The sequence below is a fragment of the Spermophilus citellus genome, assembly GCF_964194105.1.
Source record: "Spermophilus citellus genome assembly, chromosome: 4".
Taxonomy (NCBI): Eukaryota; Metazoa; Chordata; class Mammalia; order Rodentia; family Sciuridae; genus Spermophilus; species Spermophilus citellus.
In genome coordinates, this window is record NC_138185.1 from 24,379,026 (window position 1) to 24,396,186 (window position 17,161).

The 17,161-nt window shown below is 42.9% G+C and overlaps 1 protein-coding gene across 1 annotated transcript in view; it reads right to left on the bottom strand.

Annotated features, from left to right (window-relative positions):
* The window catches only part of CHMP4B (charged multivesicular body protein 4B), a 42,208-nt gene that overhangs the window by 24,522 nt on the left and 525 nt on the right, over nucleotides 1-17,161 (bottom strand). The gene's annotated exons all lie outside the window — the stretch shown is intronic.

Below are 17,161 nucleotides of genomic sequence, written 5' to 3' on the forward strand. Positions count from 1 at the left end.
ATGCTCCATCCGACATAAGACCTGATTCTGGCTCCAGCTCTGCTGCCAGCCAGCTCTGATCAAAAGTCTTATTTTCCTCATCTGTAAATGGGGTAGGCAAATGGACCTAAATGAATTTCTAGGCCTGTATTTCTGATGAGACACAGTAACTCATTAGAACCCCAACAAGAGTCAGTCAGGCTGAGCCATCGCCCTTCTTTCTTTCCTATCTGCTCTCTACACATGTACCAAGATGTGGCTCTGTTGTTGAGAGCCACAGCCAAGGGGCCCCAGCAAACTTCTAGCTGCCAACTGATTGGCTCCTCTGCGGTGATGCTCATTGGGTTGCTTCCCTGCCCTTTCAGACCAAGGAGCTACTCTCTGGGGAACTTTTTTTGGCTCCGCCCACGCGACCCAGCTAATAGGCCTCAAGAGCAGGAGAAGTGGGGAAGCCAGTGGTGGCAGTTGGGCTCTGAAGGTTTTCCTGAAGAGCTGTGTGGTTTGGCGTGTGTTCTAAAAATAAAGTTTGTTTCTTTTGACAAGTGGCTCCTGAATTGTGCCCAGCCAGACTGCGGCACTCTGTAATGTTCAGATGTTCTAGGGTGCTGTCTCTTCACACTGCCCCTATCTTAGGAACTGGTCTTAATTACCCCAGCTGCCTTTCTTTAAAGAAGACAATCCCTGTGCATCTACGTTGGACATGGCCTTCTTGCCTCCTACCAACCACAGAGTCATATGCCTTTATTAGCAATTAAAATCAAAAACTTGATTCTCATGCAAAGGCTCAGAAAAGCCCTTCCTGGGTATGTTTTCACTTAAGAAATAGAAAAGTCATGGGGTAGAGAGAGAAGATGGGAGGGGAGGGGAGGGGGGATAGTAGGGGATAGGAAAGGTAGCAGAATACAACAATTACTAATAGGGCATTATGTAAAATTGTGGATGTGTAACCGACGTGATTCTGCAATCTGCATTTGGGGTAAAATTGGGGGTTCATAACCCACTTCAATCTAATGTATGAAATATGATATGTCAAGAGCTTTGTAATGTTGTGAACAACCAATAAAAAAATAATAAATTTTAAAAAAAAGAATAAATATTGTTATTTTCACAATTTTGCTGAGGTAAGTAATGTCTCTGAGAAAAATATTTCATTTATGAATAAATATAAATATGCATGAATAGAGATGCAAAAAAAAAAAAAAAAAGAAATAGAAAAGTCTACGTTTTAAAGTATACCACCAAACAGGGTAGAGAAAATCAGGCCAAAATTATCTCACAAGACAAAAGAGAAGTCAGCTGGGCTGGGGTTGTGGCTCAGTGGTGGAGCTCTCTCTCCTGGCAAGTGTGAGGCACTGGGTTCAATCCTCAGCACCACATAAATAAATCAATAAAGGTATTGTGTTCATCTGAGAGAGAGAGAGAGAGAGAGAGAGAGAGAGAGAGAGAGAGAATGTCAGTTCCTTAGAGCCTGAGGGCTAAAGAAGGGAAGGAAAGCTTGTTTTTGCTTCTGCTTTCAGCCATGCTGTCCCAGTTGTCACTTGCTTCCCAGAGAAGGCAAGGCTGAGCAAACTCCAGGGCTGCAGATCTTCAGCCGGGTTTGTACCACTCCAAGTATCAACTTGGGTACCACTCCAAGTATCAACTTGGCTGGAGAATGCAAAGAACTGGTAGAAGTGGCCATAGTTCATGTGGGTTTACAAACACTGCAGAGACTGGGAAACTTAACATGCACGTTACATAAACATGCACACCCTTTCCTCTCCCAGAGAGGCAGCCTCTCCCCCAGGTTTCTTCTCCAGCCCTTCTCACTTTTTCCCTTGGATTCTGGTCATAATCCCTTGTGGGCTATAAACCCAAGACAGAAGCCAATCATTCCTCATTTCTGTGCTCCCAGCAATACCTAGCACAGCATCCTGTACTATATGGTGTTTGAGAAACACATGGAATGAATAGAAGGATAAATGGCCTCTGAGATTCTTAAAGAAGTTGGGGGCTCATGCCTGTAATCCCAGCAGCTCAGGAGGCTGGCAAAGGATTGCAAGTTCCAAGTTAGCCTCAGCAAAACCAAGGCACTAAGCAACTCAGCATGACCCTGTCTCTAAATAAAATACAAAATAGGGCTGGGGATGTGGCTTCATAGTTGAGTGTCCCTGAATTCAATCCCCAATACCAAAAAAAAAGAAGTAGTAGTACTAGTAGTAGTAGTAGTAGTAGTAGTAATAGTAGTAGTAGTAGTTGGGGTAAACAAATTCTGCTTTCTTTTCAAGTCCTCATCTGTTAAAAAAATCATCAAGACTGCCGGGGTGCTACAAATGTGCTCTACACTGCCTGGATATACACACATATGTATACAATTGTAAAAACTTACTGAGTCTATAATAAGACTTGTCTGCCTTATTATAAATATGTTGCACCTCAATTTTTTAAAAAGACACCAAAAATTGCTACTTATGTATACCAACTTTTTCTTAGGTCTATCTACAGATTTCCTAATCCTCCCCAGTCTTGTAAAATGGGCTCAAAGAAGAAATTATTCTGAACTGTTAGATGGGAGAAAGCTGGGACACAGGGAGAGACAGTTACTTATCAGCCTGCTTACACAGAGTCAGAAATGTAGCAGCAACAAGACCCTGGGATTTGTGATTCTCCACCCAGGCTGTGCCAGCCCACCAAACCACTGACAACCAGTTACAACTCCAAAGAAAACAACCCCCTGAAATAGCAACTGTTTGCTCTGCCCCTCCTGTCAGCTGGCTTTCTGCATGACAACTTTATTTTCAAAACCTGGCAGGTTAGGAACTGGCCGCCACAGAGGCTGTTTGAGAAAGAGTGAGGCTGCAGAACTCACTGGATAAGGAGACCAGAACCACAGGTTCCCAGTACCAGCTCTGCCTCCAGTGAGTTGTCTCTATTAACAGGTCACCTACCCTCTGGGTGTGGAATTTCTCTAGGTATGGATAAGAAGAGCTCTGAAGTTGTGTGATTTTCCAAAGCTGCTTAAGAGACAGGAATACACTGTGCACATTAATAAAAGGGCAAGAGCTGATTTAATGGGCACTAGTAGGGACTTGAGGTTTTAAAGGTCCTAATTTAGAACCAGGTGGGTGATGTTTTCCATATTCCTAAGAGGCTTAGCTGCTCCTGCTGGGGCCAGGACTTACGCTAAGCACAAGAACACAGGCCTCTTTCCAACACTCCCCACATCACCACTGGAGATGGTGATCACCAGTCACCATCCTAAATTAGAGTAGATTTAACCACAACCACTCAAGTCCTGCCAGCCCTTAGCAGCTGGTTTGGTTCTCCACTATTCTTACATAAGAGACAAATCCCTTAATACCCTATGGTCCCACAGGTGGGTCAGTGAGCAAGTAAAGTCCTGTCACAAGGATGCACCCCTAGTGTACTTAACTGGTCGCTGCTGGGTTTCTGTCCAGTAGGGCTTGAGCCTGCTCATCCCCAAAGAAATCTCTGATTTGTCAAAAGGCTGGCAATAAAGTCAGGGAGGCAGGCCATTGTTTGAAAAGAGGATCAAGCACCAGGAAAGTCTCCCTCTGGCATTTATGCTCCTTGCCTAGATGGAGGCTCAGGGGAGCAGCCAAAAGCCATTATTCAGCACTGGCCTCTGAACCAGGAAATCAAAATGGAAAAATGTTCAGCATCTCTACAAAACAGCCTGTGGCCGCCCTGACTTTTATAATGAGCAGAGGCATACCCAAGCTGTTAACAGACAAATGAATGCTGAGCTACTCCATCATTTTATGCCGCAAAACTGCTTGAAGCAACACCTGGCTTTCTGGAGGGTCACTGGAACATTGCACCTGTAGACTCAGAGGATGGTAGCCAGGAAAGAACCTCAGCACTCATTTAACACAGGCTTCTCTTTTTATTGTTGAGAAAACAAAGTCCCAGAGGTGGGAAGGCACTTGCCCAAACAAACACAGTAACAGAGGAGAACCAGAACCTGGGTGCACAGAGTCTTGAAGTCCCCTGGCTCTGTTTGACTGTCATGGGTGATGAAGAGAGCACCCAGGGGTGTGCTTCTCAAAATTTTTGTAAATGAATTAAGAGTCTTAGCTGAACCTAAGATGTATTGCCTCAGAAACAGGTCACTGTCAGCCAAGAGAGGCTCCCACAGACCCTTCTGCCTGCAATGGTCCTACCCCTCCCTTCCTCTGTCCCAAATCCCATTCGTCTGTCAAGACCCCATGAGAACTCTCCCTTCCATGCTGGAATTCATTTCTCCCCAGCGCTCACCAGACTGGAGCTCCTGGAGAGTGCTATACTGTCCTACACATGAATTTTCACAGTGAATACTCAAAATGTTTGTCTAATTGGGTGGAACTTACTCTAACAACATTTTTCCTTTTACTGTCATTGTCTGAAAGATGCCCAGGAGGAGGCTGGAATGGTTTCCTCTGTTTTAAGGGGACTTTTGTGTGGCCTGGCCTCTCTGCTTCTCACCTCTGAAATAAGAATAATAGTTCTTGTCTGAGAAGCTGAGTGCTTTGAGATGAGAGTCTCTAGAAACACAGATTCTCAAGTTCAAGGCCATTATTTTAAACTCCCTTTAGACCCTTGCACCATTTACCAACTAATGCTAGAAACTTAAAGATTGTTTCTAGCCAAATGCCTCTTCTTTGATCACAAATGCCCCAGTGTATAGCTGTTGAGAGAGCTGCCCTGAGGACTCTGGGTAGCCTGTTGACTTTTTATTTCCAGAGTGTGGAGATTTCCATCTCAAGTGTAGAGACAGTTCATGGTTTCAGGAAAAGGCCAGAGTTTCAGACCTGCTATTCTCTTGAATCTCCTGGTAAAATGCTTCTAATAGTCAGTTCTCAGCCTACAGGTTGTGAACCCGCTGGGTTCCCAGTTAGCACTCCAGCGCCCTGTCAATCTGCCTACAAGCATACCACACTCTAATATAGCATCTACCACTTGACCACCTCTACCACTTATGACAGACAGCCCTAGGCTAGAGACACAGAAAAGTGCATGCTTAATGAAAACTGGTTTAAGGAAATTATGCGCTGTATTTTCTCATTAATGGATACTAAAAGTACAACTATTATCACATGACCATTCCTGATGTGTTTTGGAATTAGAAAAGGATTGTCCAACCTGAAAATACTGAGGATCTTTGAGATTGATAAAAAAAAAACCCTGGGTGGGAAGAATTCAGGTTTGGGTCCCAGACAAGCAAGACTCCCAGAAAGCAAAGCCAGGTGGCCCTGAGCTAAGACTCTAGTCTTCAGCTTCCTCAGAACAACAAAAGGGTATGACTAAAAGTATTCTATCAGGTCCTCTCAGCCTGCTCTTTATGACCCTTTCATCCTTAGATCTGACTCTGGCATTCTAGAGTGGCATATGCCTCGGCTGACAAGCCCTAGAGCAGTGGCACTCAACTGAGGAGCTTCTGTCCTCCCAGGGGACATTTAGGAATATTGGGAGACATTTTAGTTGTCATAACTGGAGAAGGATGCTATGGACATCTAGTGGTCAGTCTAAAGATGCTGCTAAACACCCTACAATGCACAGGACAAGCCTCCCACAACAAAGAATTCTCTAATCCAATATCAATAGTGCCAAGGCTGAGAAACATCATTCCAGAGACTACAAAGAAAATTAGCCTGTCATGGGAAAAGGTAGAAGCCAGGTGAGGAAATGCACAATGCTGACGTCATCGCAGACTGTGAGTAGATTAATACAAGTGAATAAAGGTTATCAAATCATTCCAGACATGTATAAACAGTCTCTCTTTCTGCCTTTTTGGCCCTAGTACCACTGTATGCAGTATGATCCAGCCACACTAAGGACTCCATTCCCAACCTGTCCTCCTTAACCTGACCCTCACCTACTACTGACACACAGCCTTGCTGAAGCTGGCAGGGGAAGCTGAGAATGAGGATAGGAAGGAGCCAGGTGGCAGCGTGACATGGGAGGAAAGCGCTAAATATAGATCCTAAAGAGGGTTCTAGCCTTGACTCTGCCTTTGGAGAAACGACTTAATCACTCTGAGCCTTAGTTTTCTTTTCTACAAAATAGGGCTAAATATCACATCCATCCTCCCCTGCTTGCTTTAAGGCTTTGCCGAGTTTCAAAACCAGATTATGACAAATAAAAAATTAAAAAAAAAAAAGTTTATGATGTAAAATTGATTTGGAAGCCATAAAATCCTGTATAAACATGAAGTACTCCTCTACAGGTGCTCACACTAGGGAGGAAATATTATAAAAATTCTCTCCCAATAAAAGCATTCTGTCCACTGACAATTTATGAGCACTCAAGGATGTAGAGTTCTAGCCTATGTGAACACCAAAGACACCAGCATTCAACGGGACTCATTGCAATTCAGGATCCCCAAGTCTGACTTGGGACAGTCCAGTGATTCATGTAATCTGAACGCTTTCTCATCTTTGAAATGGGATAATACCACTGAACACATGAGGTTACTCTAATGATCAAAAGTGATCAAGTTTACAAAATATTTGACATTTCCAAAAGATGGGGGGTATTATTATTTTTTATGATTTTTTTCCCCTCCAGAAAAAAATTTAAAGTTTGAAATCAGGGCTGGTGATGTGACTCAGTGGTATGATGCTTGCCTAGCACACATGAGGTCGTGGTTCGATCATCTGCACCAGAAGGAAAGAAAGAAAAAAAGTTAGATAGATTGGTCAATCAATCGATCATTCTTGGGAGGGTGGGGATGATGAAAATTACCTAAGTATTTCTATACTGTTATCTGTTCTTTACAACTCTAAAATCTAACCATTAGAAGGACTATGTGTAAGCCAGGTATGATGGCACATACCCATAATTCCAGCTACTTGGGAGGCTGAGGCAGGAGGATTTTGAATTCAAATCCAGCCTGGGAAACTCAGAGAGACCCTGTCTCAAAATAAAAAAGGGTTGGGGGGCGTATATCTAAGTGGTAGAATCCTTGCTTAAAATGTACAAATCCCTGGGTTCAATTCCTATTTTTTTTTTTTTTTTTTTTTGGGGGGGGAGGTGTGGAGCGAAGGACTGTGTGAAAGCTATGAGTCCTGCTGCCCTGTCAACTAGGAGTCCTGAGCTGTATGGAAAACAGGCTGACACCAGTTCCCTCCTTGCATTTGACCACAGAAGGCTACCTATGCATTTACAACTTGACACTCAAATCTTCTAACTCCAGACTTGCCAAGAAATCAGTGACAATGAACTACCTGTGTGTAAGACTCTAAGGGGAGAAATGCTCTGGAGAGGTGAAAGTCACTGACCCACTAGAGAAGAATTAGCTTTTTTTTTTTTTTGGTGGTGGTGCTGGGGATTGAACCCAGGGTATTATGCATGCGAGGCAGCACTCTACCAACTGAGCTATATCCCCAGCCCTGGAGGAAGAATTAAAAACTAGCAATCATTTGGGTTTTAAATGTCAGCTTTGCCAGTCAATGACTTCAAATTCTAAGAACACTGGGACACCAACACAATCTACTTCTTCACCCCAATGGGGAAGTCACAAAGTAAACACTTCATTCTGGGTGCCTAGTCTGGGCAGCAACTCCTCTCAAAGCCTCTGCAGGGAACAGCAGCCAAGTTACACACATGGACAAGACTTGCTTTTACTTTTATAATTATCAGATCTTATAGGAGTACAACAAGGAATTTACAGTCCTGCTTATGCAGACTGTAACAGAGAAAACATTCCTTAGATTTCTTAGATCCTACTTCTTTTTGTAGGAAGCAAGAAAAAATTAATTATCAGAATATACTATGTCTTAAATTTAGTATTCCAAGGCTAATTATTTTATGACTAACCTAAATTAAACACTGATCCGTTCTTATGCCCCCCGCCCCACTCTAGGGGTTTCTGATTCAGATAAAGTGCTTTTAAAAACTACTACATATATTTCCTTGTTACTGTTTTTTTTCTTTCTCAAAACACTTTTCCTATCGATTCAAAGATATACGCACTTGCATATTTTGAGTTCCTTTCTAAATTAACATTTCACTACTCTCCAAAAAAACTATTCAATAAAATAGACTGGAGGCCCCTCCAATGTAGCTGAAACTGCTTCAGCTCCCTCTACTGCATGTCAAGTACTCTGGATTCTCAACATGCCTCCAGAACAGATCACACTGTACCCCAATTATCTATTTACCTGCCTGTTAGACTACAAGCTCCTCAGAGACAATGACCTGACTTGTCTGCACTTACCTAGCAACTAGGACAGTATTTGGCACATAGCTCCACTTAAAATATGCTTATCTTATCAAATGGATTCAGGAATGAAGCAAAAGTTTCCAGCTACTTAAAAAACAAACAAAACAAAACATGAAATTAAATGCAAATGTCCATCTATGCAGCATTAAGACTAAAAATATTAAATTTCAACACTGGAATCCCCAAACAGTATTTCAACACTGGAATCAGCTTCAAAATACCCTAAACTTTAATCAGTATACAAACCACCTAGGGAATCTCATGAAACAGCAGGTTCTGCTTCAGTAAGTTAAGATGTGGCCTTGGAGTATGCATTTGTGGCAAATTCCCAGAAATTTCCACAGACCACAATTTGCACCAAAGCCATATAATACTGTGATCTGATTTTTGCAGTTTTAGAAGCTACTGCTCACCAGGCATGGTGGTACACACCTGTAATCCCAGAGACTTGGCAGAAGGATCATAAGTTCAAGGACAGTTTCAGTAACTTAGTGACATCCTGCCTCAAAATAAAAGATAAAAAGGACTGGGGATATAGTTCAGTGATGAAGTGACAACAGTGACAATTACTGCTTAGGGATACAAGGAAACTTGCCTGGAATTACAAAACTACCAAGTGGCAGAGATAGAATGTGAACTCACAGGTCTTCTGACCCCCAAACCAGCACCTTTCACTATGCCGTGTCACTAAACTTTTGAGCTAAATAGCCACAACCAAAGGGATGTATAGCTTCCCCCCATCTCTCAAATAAATTCTCTAGGCAGCTTTGCCCTTTAAGAAAGAGAGGTTGAATTATGGGAGAATAAAGCCTGTCAGTTCTTCATGTTAACTTCGTGTTTATTTCTTTTTTTTTCTTTTAATAAGAATTTTTATGTTATTATTATTTATTTATTTGTGTGTGTGCGTGTGTGTTTTGCTAGGATTGAACCCAGTGTCTTGTGCATGTGACGCAAGCACTCTACCAACTGAGCTATATCCCCAGTCCCTGATTATTTGTTTTCTTATTCTTTTTTTTTTTTTTTAAGGTATTGGGGTATTGGGTTTTGCACCCAAGGCATTCTTACTACTGAGTTACATCACCAGCCCTTATTTTTTCTTCTTCATTTTTTTTTTAAAGAGAGAGTGAGAGAGGAGAGAGAGGGAGAGAGAGAATTTTTAATATTTATTTTTTAGTTCTCGGCGGACACAACATCTTTGTTGGTATGTGGTGCTGAGGATCAAACCCCGGCTGCACGCATGCCAGGCGAGCGCGCTACCGCTTGAGCCACATCCCCAGCCCCCTTATTTTTTCTTTTGAAATTGCCTAGGATGGTCTCAATTTTGCAGTCCTCCTGTCTCAACCCTCCTAGGCGCTGGGACTAAAAGTGTGCACCACTGCGCCCAGAGCTCACGTACACCTCAATCTTTCAATTCTTCAGCTAAGACTTTTTTTTTTCTTTCTTTCTTTTCTTTCTTTTTTTTTTTTTTTTTTTGGTACTAGGCTTTGACTCAGAGGCACTTAACCACTGAGCCACATCCCCAGCCTCCTTTTATTTTTTATTTTAGGACAGGGCCTCATTAAGTTGCTGAGGCTCGCCTTGAACTTGCAATCCTGCCTCAACCTCCCAAGCTGCTGGGATTATAGGCATGTGCCACCATGCTGGGTTCTTGACTCTTTAAAAAGGGGTTGAAGCTGTAGCTAGCTCAGTGGCAGAGCACTTGCCTACCACTTGCGATGCACTGTCCTTAGCACCACACAAAAATTAACAAATAATAAAGGCATGCTGTCCATCTAAAACTACAAAAAAAAAAAAAAAAAAAAAAAAGAAGAAGAAGAAGAAGAGGGCTGAATAAGGGGCTGAGGGTGTAGCTCAATGGTAGAGTATGTATTCAGCATGTGAGGCCCTAAGTCTAATCCCCAGCGCGCGCGCGCGCACACACACACACACACACACACACACAAAATGGAATGGCTATACAGAATCTAAACATTTCTTTCTTTTTTTTTAATATTTATTTTTTAGGTGTAGATGGACACAACACAATGCCTTTATTTTTATGTGGTGCTGAGGATTGAACCCGGGTTCAACCCCAGCCCCTAAACATTTCTTTATTATCAAAAGGCCACAGGAAAGTAGGATTGCTTTTTGATTGTGGTGGGGGATCTGTCTCAGTAATATGGAAATTATCAGGGCCAAAAAGCTACAGAATTAAATTAACTCCTAAACAAATGACTTGACCCTGTATGTTCTGGTCTGTGCCACTCAGACCCTGGCTGGAATATTCTGAGTATTCAGCTCTGCCCACTGCACACTACGAGAGCATACTACAAGAGCAACATGTGAACAGGAGTGTATCTAGAGGACGATCACAAGGAAGGAACAGAAACACCATGTAATGAATAATCAAGGGAACTGAGGTCTATCCCAGAGAAGTGCAGGCTTAAGAAATAAGCACCATCTTTCTCCATCTGTCACCTCGAAGGGGGATCAGATCCAATCTCTGTGGCCCCAGGATGAAGAATTAACAGCCTGTTTTCCAGTTTACAGTTGTCTAATGTCTGAGCTGGGATTTGCCCCCAGACATTTCATCTCCAATATGACTCCACCAGCCCAGGTTGCTCCCCTACAAAGCTACCACCCCAATCTGTATCCAAGGTAAACACTATGGAAATCAGACCTCAGTTTCAAATAAAAAGGTGATTTCACAGTCAGAGCTGTCCAAAGACAGAGTAGGCTGTGATGTGCGAGGACAGAGCACCTAATACAGATGCTGTTAGCAGAGGGGTTCAATTGGAGGTTAATCACTAGGCAGGAATACTTACAGAGGGAATCTGGGCTTGGATGGGTGCTGGTTAAAATCAACCCCGCCAATCCCAGAAGAATTATCTCTTCCTGCTGTGTTTTCTTCTAATGCTTCATTTGTATCTTATTATAGTTTATCTTTCATCATAGTTACTTGTACCAGTGTGGGTTTTCCTTGCTGAACTATTGAGTCCTTGTGAGAAGGCAGGGTCTTATCCCCCTTTAAACCCTTACTCTGCCTAAGACTATATGGAAGAAGCCAAGGAAACACCTCTCTCCTGTGTGCCAGCCCCTCTGCTAGACACTTTGTATACACACACCACTTATTCTAGACCCTCACAAGAAGCCTATGAAGAAAGTAGTAGTATTTGCTTTAAACCCATGGGAAAAAGAAACTCAGAAGAGGGTAGTAACTGCTGGTAAGTAGTAAAGTTGTATGTGAACTGGGAATCTTTTGCCTACACCACCACGCAACATCTTAAGAGCAGGTAAGTACCATAACAGCCAGATCTGTTGTTTCCCCTTAGTGTGCTTAAATTTTCCTTGCAAATATACTCATCTTTCCTCAAAATGACCAATCTAAACTTGTTTGGGAAAATCCTCTCTCAAGACTGGCACAGCACAAAACAATTCTGAGCAAGAGGACTATGTTTTCAGATCTTTGTTCCTCCCAGTGGGCCCTGACTCCATGTCAGGGCTCTGACCACTGGAAATAAGTGAGATCCTGGCTTTCTGCCTCAGAGACTGGTGGCCTGTCTACATCACAGGCTGTTCTCTGGGACCTCACTCCCCACACTCAGTTACAACTCTGGACAACTCAAGATCTCCCCCAGCACAATGGGCCAGCTTAAAGGTCCTCATATTTGGTTAAATTTCCAAGCGAAATCTATCTTGAATTTCAAATCACCTTATAAACCTACTCCAGCAGGCACTTAAAAATATTTAATCTCCCTGCCAAATGGGGCAAAAAAGATTTTGTCATTTGAATCAAAGGCACCAGCATGTTTGTACAGCCAAAACATAGGGCCACTCTGACACTCTGTCTTAAGAAGTAAAGCAAACCCAATCTGGCCAGCTATTTCTTCTAATGAGAAATTTCAATATCACTAAGGGAAATTCCCACTGCTCAGTTCCCTGGGTGGGTTTCAGGTTTTCCACCTCTGGGTTTCTGGGATAGGAGCTCCTGTTGGCACATATACCATTAAGATGCTGTGGTTTTCAACCTGATATCTTGAAATGCCAGAGAATCAAAAGGCCATGTTCACTATAAATTTAAATTTTTTTTTGAGAGAGTGAGAGAGGAGAAAGAGAGAGAGAGAGAGAGAGAGAATTTTTAATATTTATTTTTAGTTCTTGGCGGACACAACATCTTTGTTGGTATGTGGTGCTGAGGATCGAACCCGGGCCGCACGCATGCCAGGTGAGCGCGCTACCGCTTGAGCCACATCCCCAGCCCCACTATAAATTTAACTTATTAAGATGTCTTCCCATATGCTAATGTTTTAGAGTGACTTTATTAAATATGAGAATGCCACCCTTGTTCCAGCAATGAGCAAGAACTTAATGAGGATACATTTCCCACGAGCTCCTGGCCTCTTTGAATCCATCAACATTCTCAGCTGAACCTAAATTAACCTGCAATGAACAGATTTGCATCCATAAATCCACAGAAATGTACCAAGGTAGGGTGTTTGAGATACCCAGTCTCCATTTCCTAATCTCACACAATTCTCTTGTTGAAGTAAGGTCCTTTCTACAAATCATTTTCCAATTTATTAATTAAAACAGGGGAAAAAAGGGAGGTGGGTAAAATCTGAACCACCTAGGGTAAATTTTTTTCCTTAACTTGTTACCATGTCATAAAAAGAAACTGATCTGTAGCTGGGCACAACAGCACATACCTGTACTCCCTGCTACTCAAGAGGCTGATGCAGCAGTATGGCAAGTTTGAGGTTAACTTCAGCAACTTAGTAAGACCCCATCTTAAAATGAAACATAAAGGATCAAAGATACAGATCAAATATATAGCTCAGTGATTTCCTAGTACAGCAAAAAAAGAAAGAAAAGAATCTTTCGTTTCATTATCTTTTTTAGGTAGAAAACCAACAGAACTGTTTATAAAGGTACCAAAAAAGACGTAAGTTTGGGTGATTCTTATTATTAGCTCACCCAGAACATGATCCTGTTTTTCATTCAGCTCTCAGTGAAAAAACTTCACCATTTGACAATTAAACCACAAAAGTCTAATCAATAACAACTATCAGAAACGCAAAGAAAATACACTCACTCGTTATCCACAACATGCCACACCCTTTCCTACATTATCTTAGCTAATCCTCACTAGAGCCATGTGAGAATATTATCTCATAAGTGATATTTAAGTCTCTTGTTGGCAGGGACCGCATCCAGTTCGTCTCTGTATCCCAGCACTGAGTATGGGGCCTAAAACACAGCCTACTGAGCACAATGGCACATGCCTGTAATCCCAGTGGCTTGGGAGGCTGAGGCAGGAGAATTGCAAGTTCAAAGGCAGCCTCAGCAACTTAGCAAGGCCCTAAGCAACTTCGTGAGACCTTGTCTCAAAATTAAAATAAAAAGGGTTTGGGGTATAGCTTGGTGATAAAGCACCTCTGGGTATAATCCCTGGCACAATAAATAGATAGATAGATGATAGATGATAGATAGATAGATAGATAGATAGATAGATAGATAAATGTCAGCCTGCCACATTCTTGGGAATAAATACATGGCTAAAGGAATGGAAAATAAATTTAGAACAAAACATGTACACCAAATTTTGCTGTAGGCCTCTACCTGAAACAAATGCCTGGGATACACTGCAAAAGTTTGTTCAAAGAGCTGTTTGTTATCTTTCTAATGTGCACACCACCAAGATAGCTTCCACATTTGGCTACATATTCTGCAGGACAAGGCTTGGTCCCGTCTCACTTTTCTCTCATTTCTTTCTCACTTAGCACCACACCTTGTATAGGTGGGGCATTTAATAAACTAAGCAATAACAAAGGCCATGGTGATACCTCTGGAGATCATGGGAGTAAATAGAATGCAAGAAGCCCACAGCCACCAAATACGTTAGCCTCTGAGTTGAGTTCCACCCCCTTAAGCCTCATTCTCCTCTCTGTACAATGGGAACACCAGAACACACCCACAACACTGAGCATTAACCAAATGCCAGGCACTGTGCTGGGAACACAGTGGTGAGCATGATCATAACTTCCTGCTGTGAGCCTCGAATGTAAGAGTTTCATAAACTTCTGTACTGTTATGACACTTCTCCCCGTTTCCTGGCTTGCTTAATGGCATCACCATCTACAACAGCCCAAACTGTAAACTTTGGAGTTGTTCTCCTCTCTCCTTCATCCGACCCACTCCCACAATTCCATTAAATCACCAAGTCTTCCTTGATTCTCCTTCAGAAGTCCCTGACATGTGTTATTTCTCTTTCTGTTTTCCATGCTTCTACTCTGGGCCCTCTGTTCCCACCTGAACAACTGCAGGTCTCCCAGTGATAATGATAATGGAGGGCATTTATTGATCTCTCACCATATGGCAGGCACTATGCTAAGAGTTTTGCATACCTAACATATTTCAATCCTATAAGGCAAAGACTAGAACCGTGGTTTATAAAGGAAGACTCAGAGGCTTGGAGTAACCTGCCCCTGACACACAGCTAGAAAGTAACGAAACTATAGCTCAAATCCAGGCCTTCGAGATTGTATCCATCCCTTACTGTATTCCTGCCTCTCAGTCCCTTCCTGGTCAGTCTACACTCCTTTATTTATGCTAATGAGTATAGGAGAGGAGGTAAACTGACGGCCCACCTCATTCTCCTTCCTCTGCAAAGCCCGTAACAGCCCTTCCACAGGAACTCACCTCTTCAGCCTCAGCCACCATACACACTCATGCTTTAGCACTGACATAATTACTCTCCACCCTCCCCCACCCCCACACTTCCAATCCTGACTTCCTGGAGGGCAGGCACAGTGTCTGCTCATCTCTGAAGCTCAAGGTCCCAGCACTGTAGCAGGTCAATGATTATGCTGAGTGATTGGTATGTAGGTGGTGGTGTTAACACCTCACAGAAGCATTCCATTACAGAGGACAGTAACAAAAAGACAGGCTAACTCAAGGACAGACTAGAACCCAGCACAGTGGTGCACACCTGAAATCCCAGCTACATAAAAGTCTGAGGCAGGAGGATTCAAAAAAAAAAAAAAAAAAAAAAAAAAAAAGACTACTTTGAACAGTAATTGCCAAGTGAGACTGATGTTCCAGCATGCCAGCAGCCTTTCTCCAAACCTCCTGAAAGCCAATTCAATCACCTGTACAACTGCAGAAACTACAGGACAACTGCTCTCTCAGATGGGAGAGGAGGTAAACTGAAACCTCCTCCACTACCCTGCAACAGGACAAGCTTTCCACAGTGCAGACAGGCAGAAACCATGATTCTAATTACCACTGGCAAATAACAGAATCCTAATCAAGGGAGAGTTCTCAGAGAAAAAAGCTAGTGACAGCAAAATACAGCCTGCTCTCTATCTCCATAGTTACAACTGGAGTCAAGGCCTCAGATGGACATCTACAACTGCCAGATGACCCACCTCCTTACTCCAGCCCTCATCCCCTCCCACTTTCCAAAGAGCAGTTAGACAATGTTTTAAAACTCTTATCACTGATTAGGGCACACTCCAACATAAAACCCTCCAAAATTCTTCTATCCACTTAGAATCCAATCCTTGAACTTACAACTGAAAAGTTTGGATTCTAAGTTGAAGGTCCAATTGGACCTTCTCCTTATTTCACATTACTCTCCCTTCAATCACTACACTTCTTTTGCTTTCTTCCTCTTTTGGCCAACTTCCTGGCCTTTTCCCTTGCACTCCTCCCAGCCTAGAAGGCTCCTCCTTCCTCTCAAGGCTCAGTTCAAACTTTACCTTTTCAAAGAGGCCTTCCCTGATCATTCTATCAAAAGTGACATCCCTCCTACCCATCACCTGTTTTTCTTGTTCAGTACTTAATTCCATCTCCAAAATGAATACTTTCTTCATTTATTGTTCTGTATCTGTCTCTCCCCCACTGGGGTGGAGGTCATGTTTTGTTCATCCCTATGAGTACACCATTAGGCACTCAGGAAGAATTTCCAGAATGTTTGTTGATTATTGCAGAATAGTATTCTTGGGATACACAATTCTTTCTTTTTTAAAATGGCAAAAACATATATTTAGCTCCTACTATGTGCTGAGCACTGTGAATCCAAGATCTTCCTTTCAGAAGGGTAAATTAACTAGCTCAAGGTCACACTACAGACTTTGCTAGCTGACTTCTGAGTTAAATACTTGTTTGACTCTTAAACCCCTCTCATTTCTGCCCTCTTTGAGGGAAAGCACTGCCACTACTATGATTCTTTCTCACATTACAGTAACAAAAAATAACAAGCTTTACAGTTGTCAAAGCATTTTCACATTCATCTCACTCAAGAAAAATAAAAAGTACTTGCTCAGAATGCAATAAAACAACAAGAAGTAAAGTAAGAGTGCCTCAAAGATCAACAACCGGGAGTGTGGACTGGGGAGGAGTCTGGCCAACGAGGCTTGGAGTCCATATTTCTAGTTCAGAAGCGATGGGGAAGCAATGAGTCACAGGATTGCAATACGAGGAAACTGATAAAGCCAAGCTGAGGCAACCAAAAGTGAATCACAGAGCTGGAGGACACCTTAGGCCTCATGGAGGCCAAACCCTGGCTGATGGATGGGGAAACTGAGGTCTCAGGGGAAAGCAACTTGTTCAAGTTCACTTAAAATGTAAACAGAGCTGAAACCAGGGGGGCCTCCTGTCCCCCAATCTTCTTTTCTCTCCATCGAGGAGAGTTTTCAAGGAGAACCCTGAGTCAGGGGTAGGGAAGGGGCTAAGGGCAGCTCAAATACTCCACGTAGGGGTCGGGAGAGGGCAGGGGTGGGGCCAGGAAGCACTTAAATGTTAGGATGGGGGAGCAGACAGGAGCCAAGAAGGGTCAGAACCAGTGGCCGGAAAGGTGGTTGAGAACAAACAGAGGAAAAGGAGGAACAGACAGGAACAGAAGGCAAGTGCTGCCAGATCAGGGTCTGAAGGGGTCTGGCAGGGTGAGGAGAGCCGGTGGGGAGAGGGGTGGCATGAGTCTGGTGTGGAAGAGCCCAG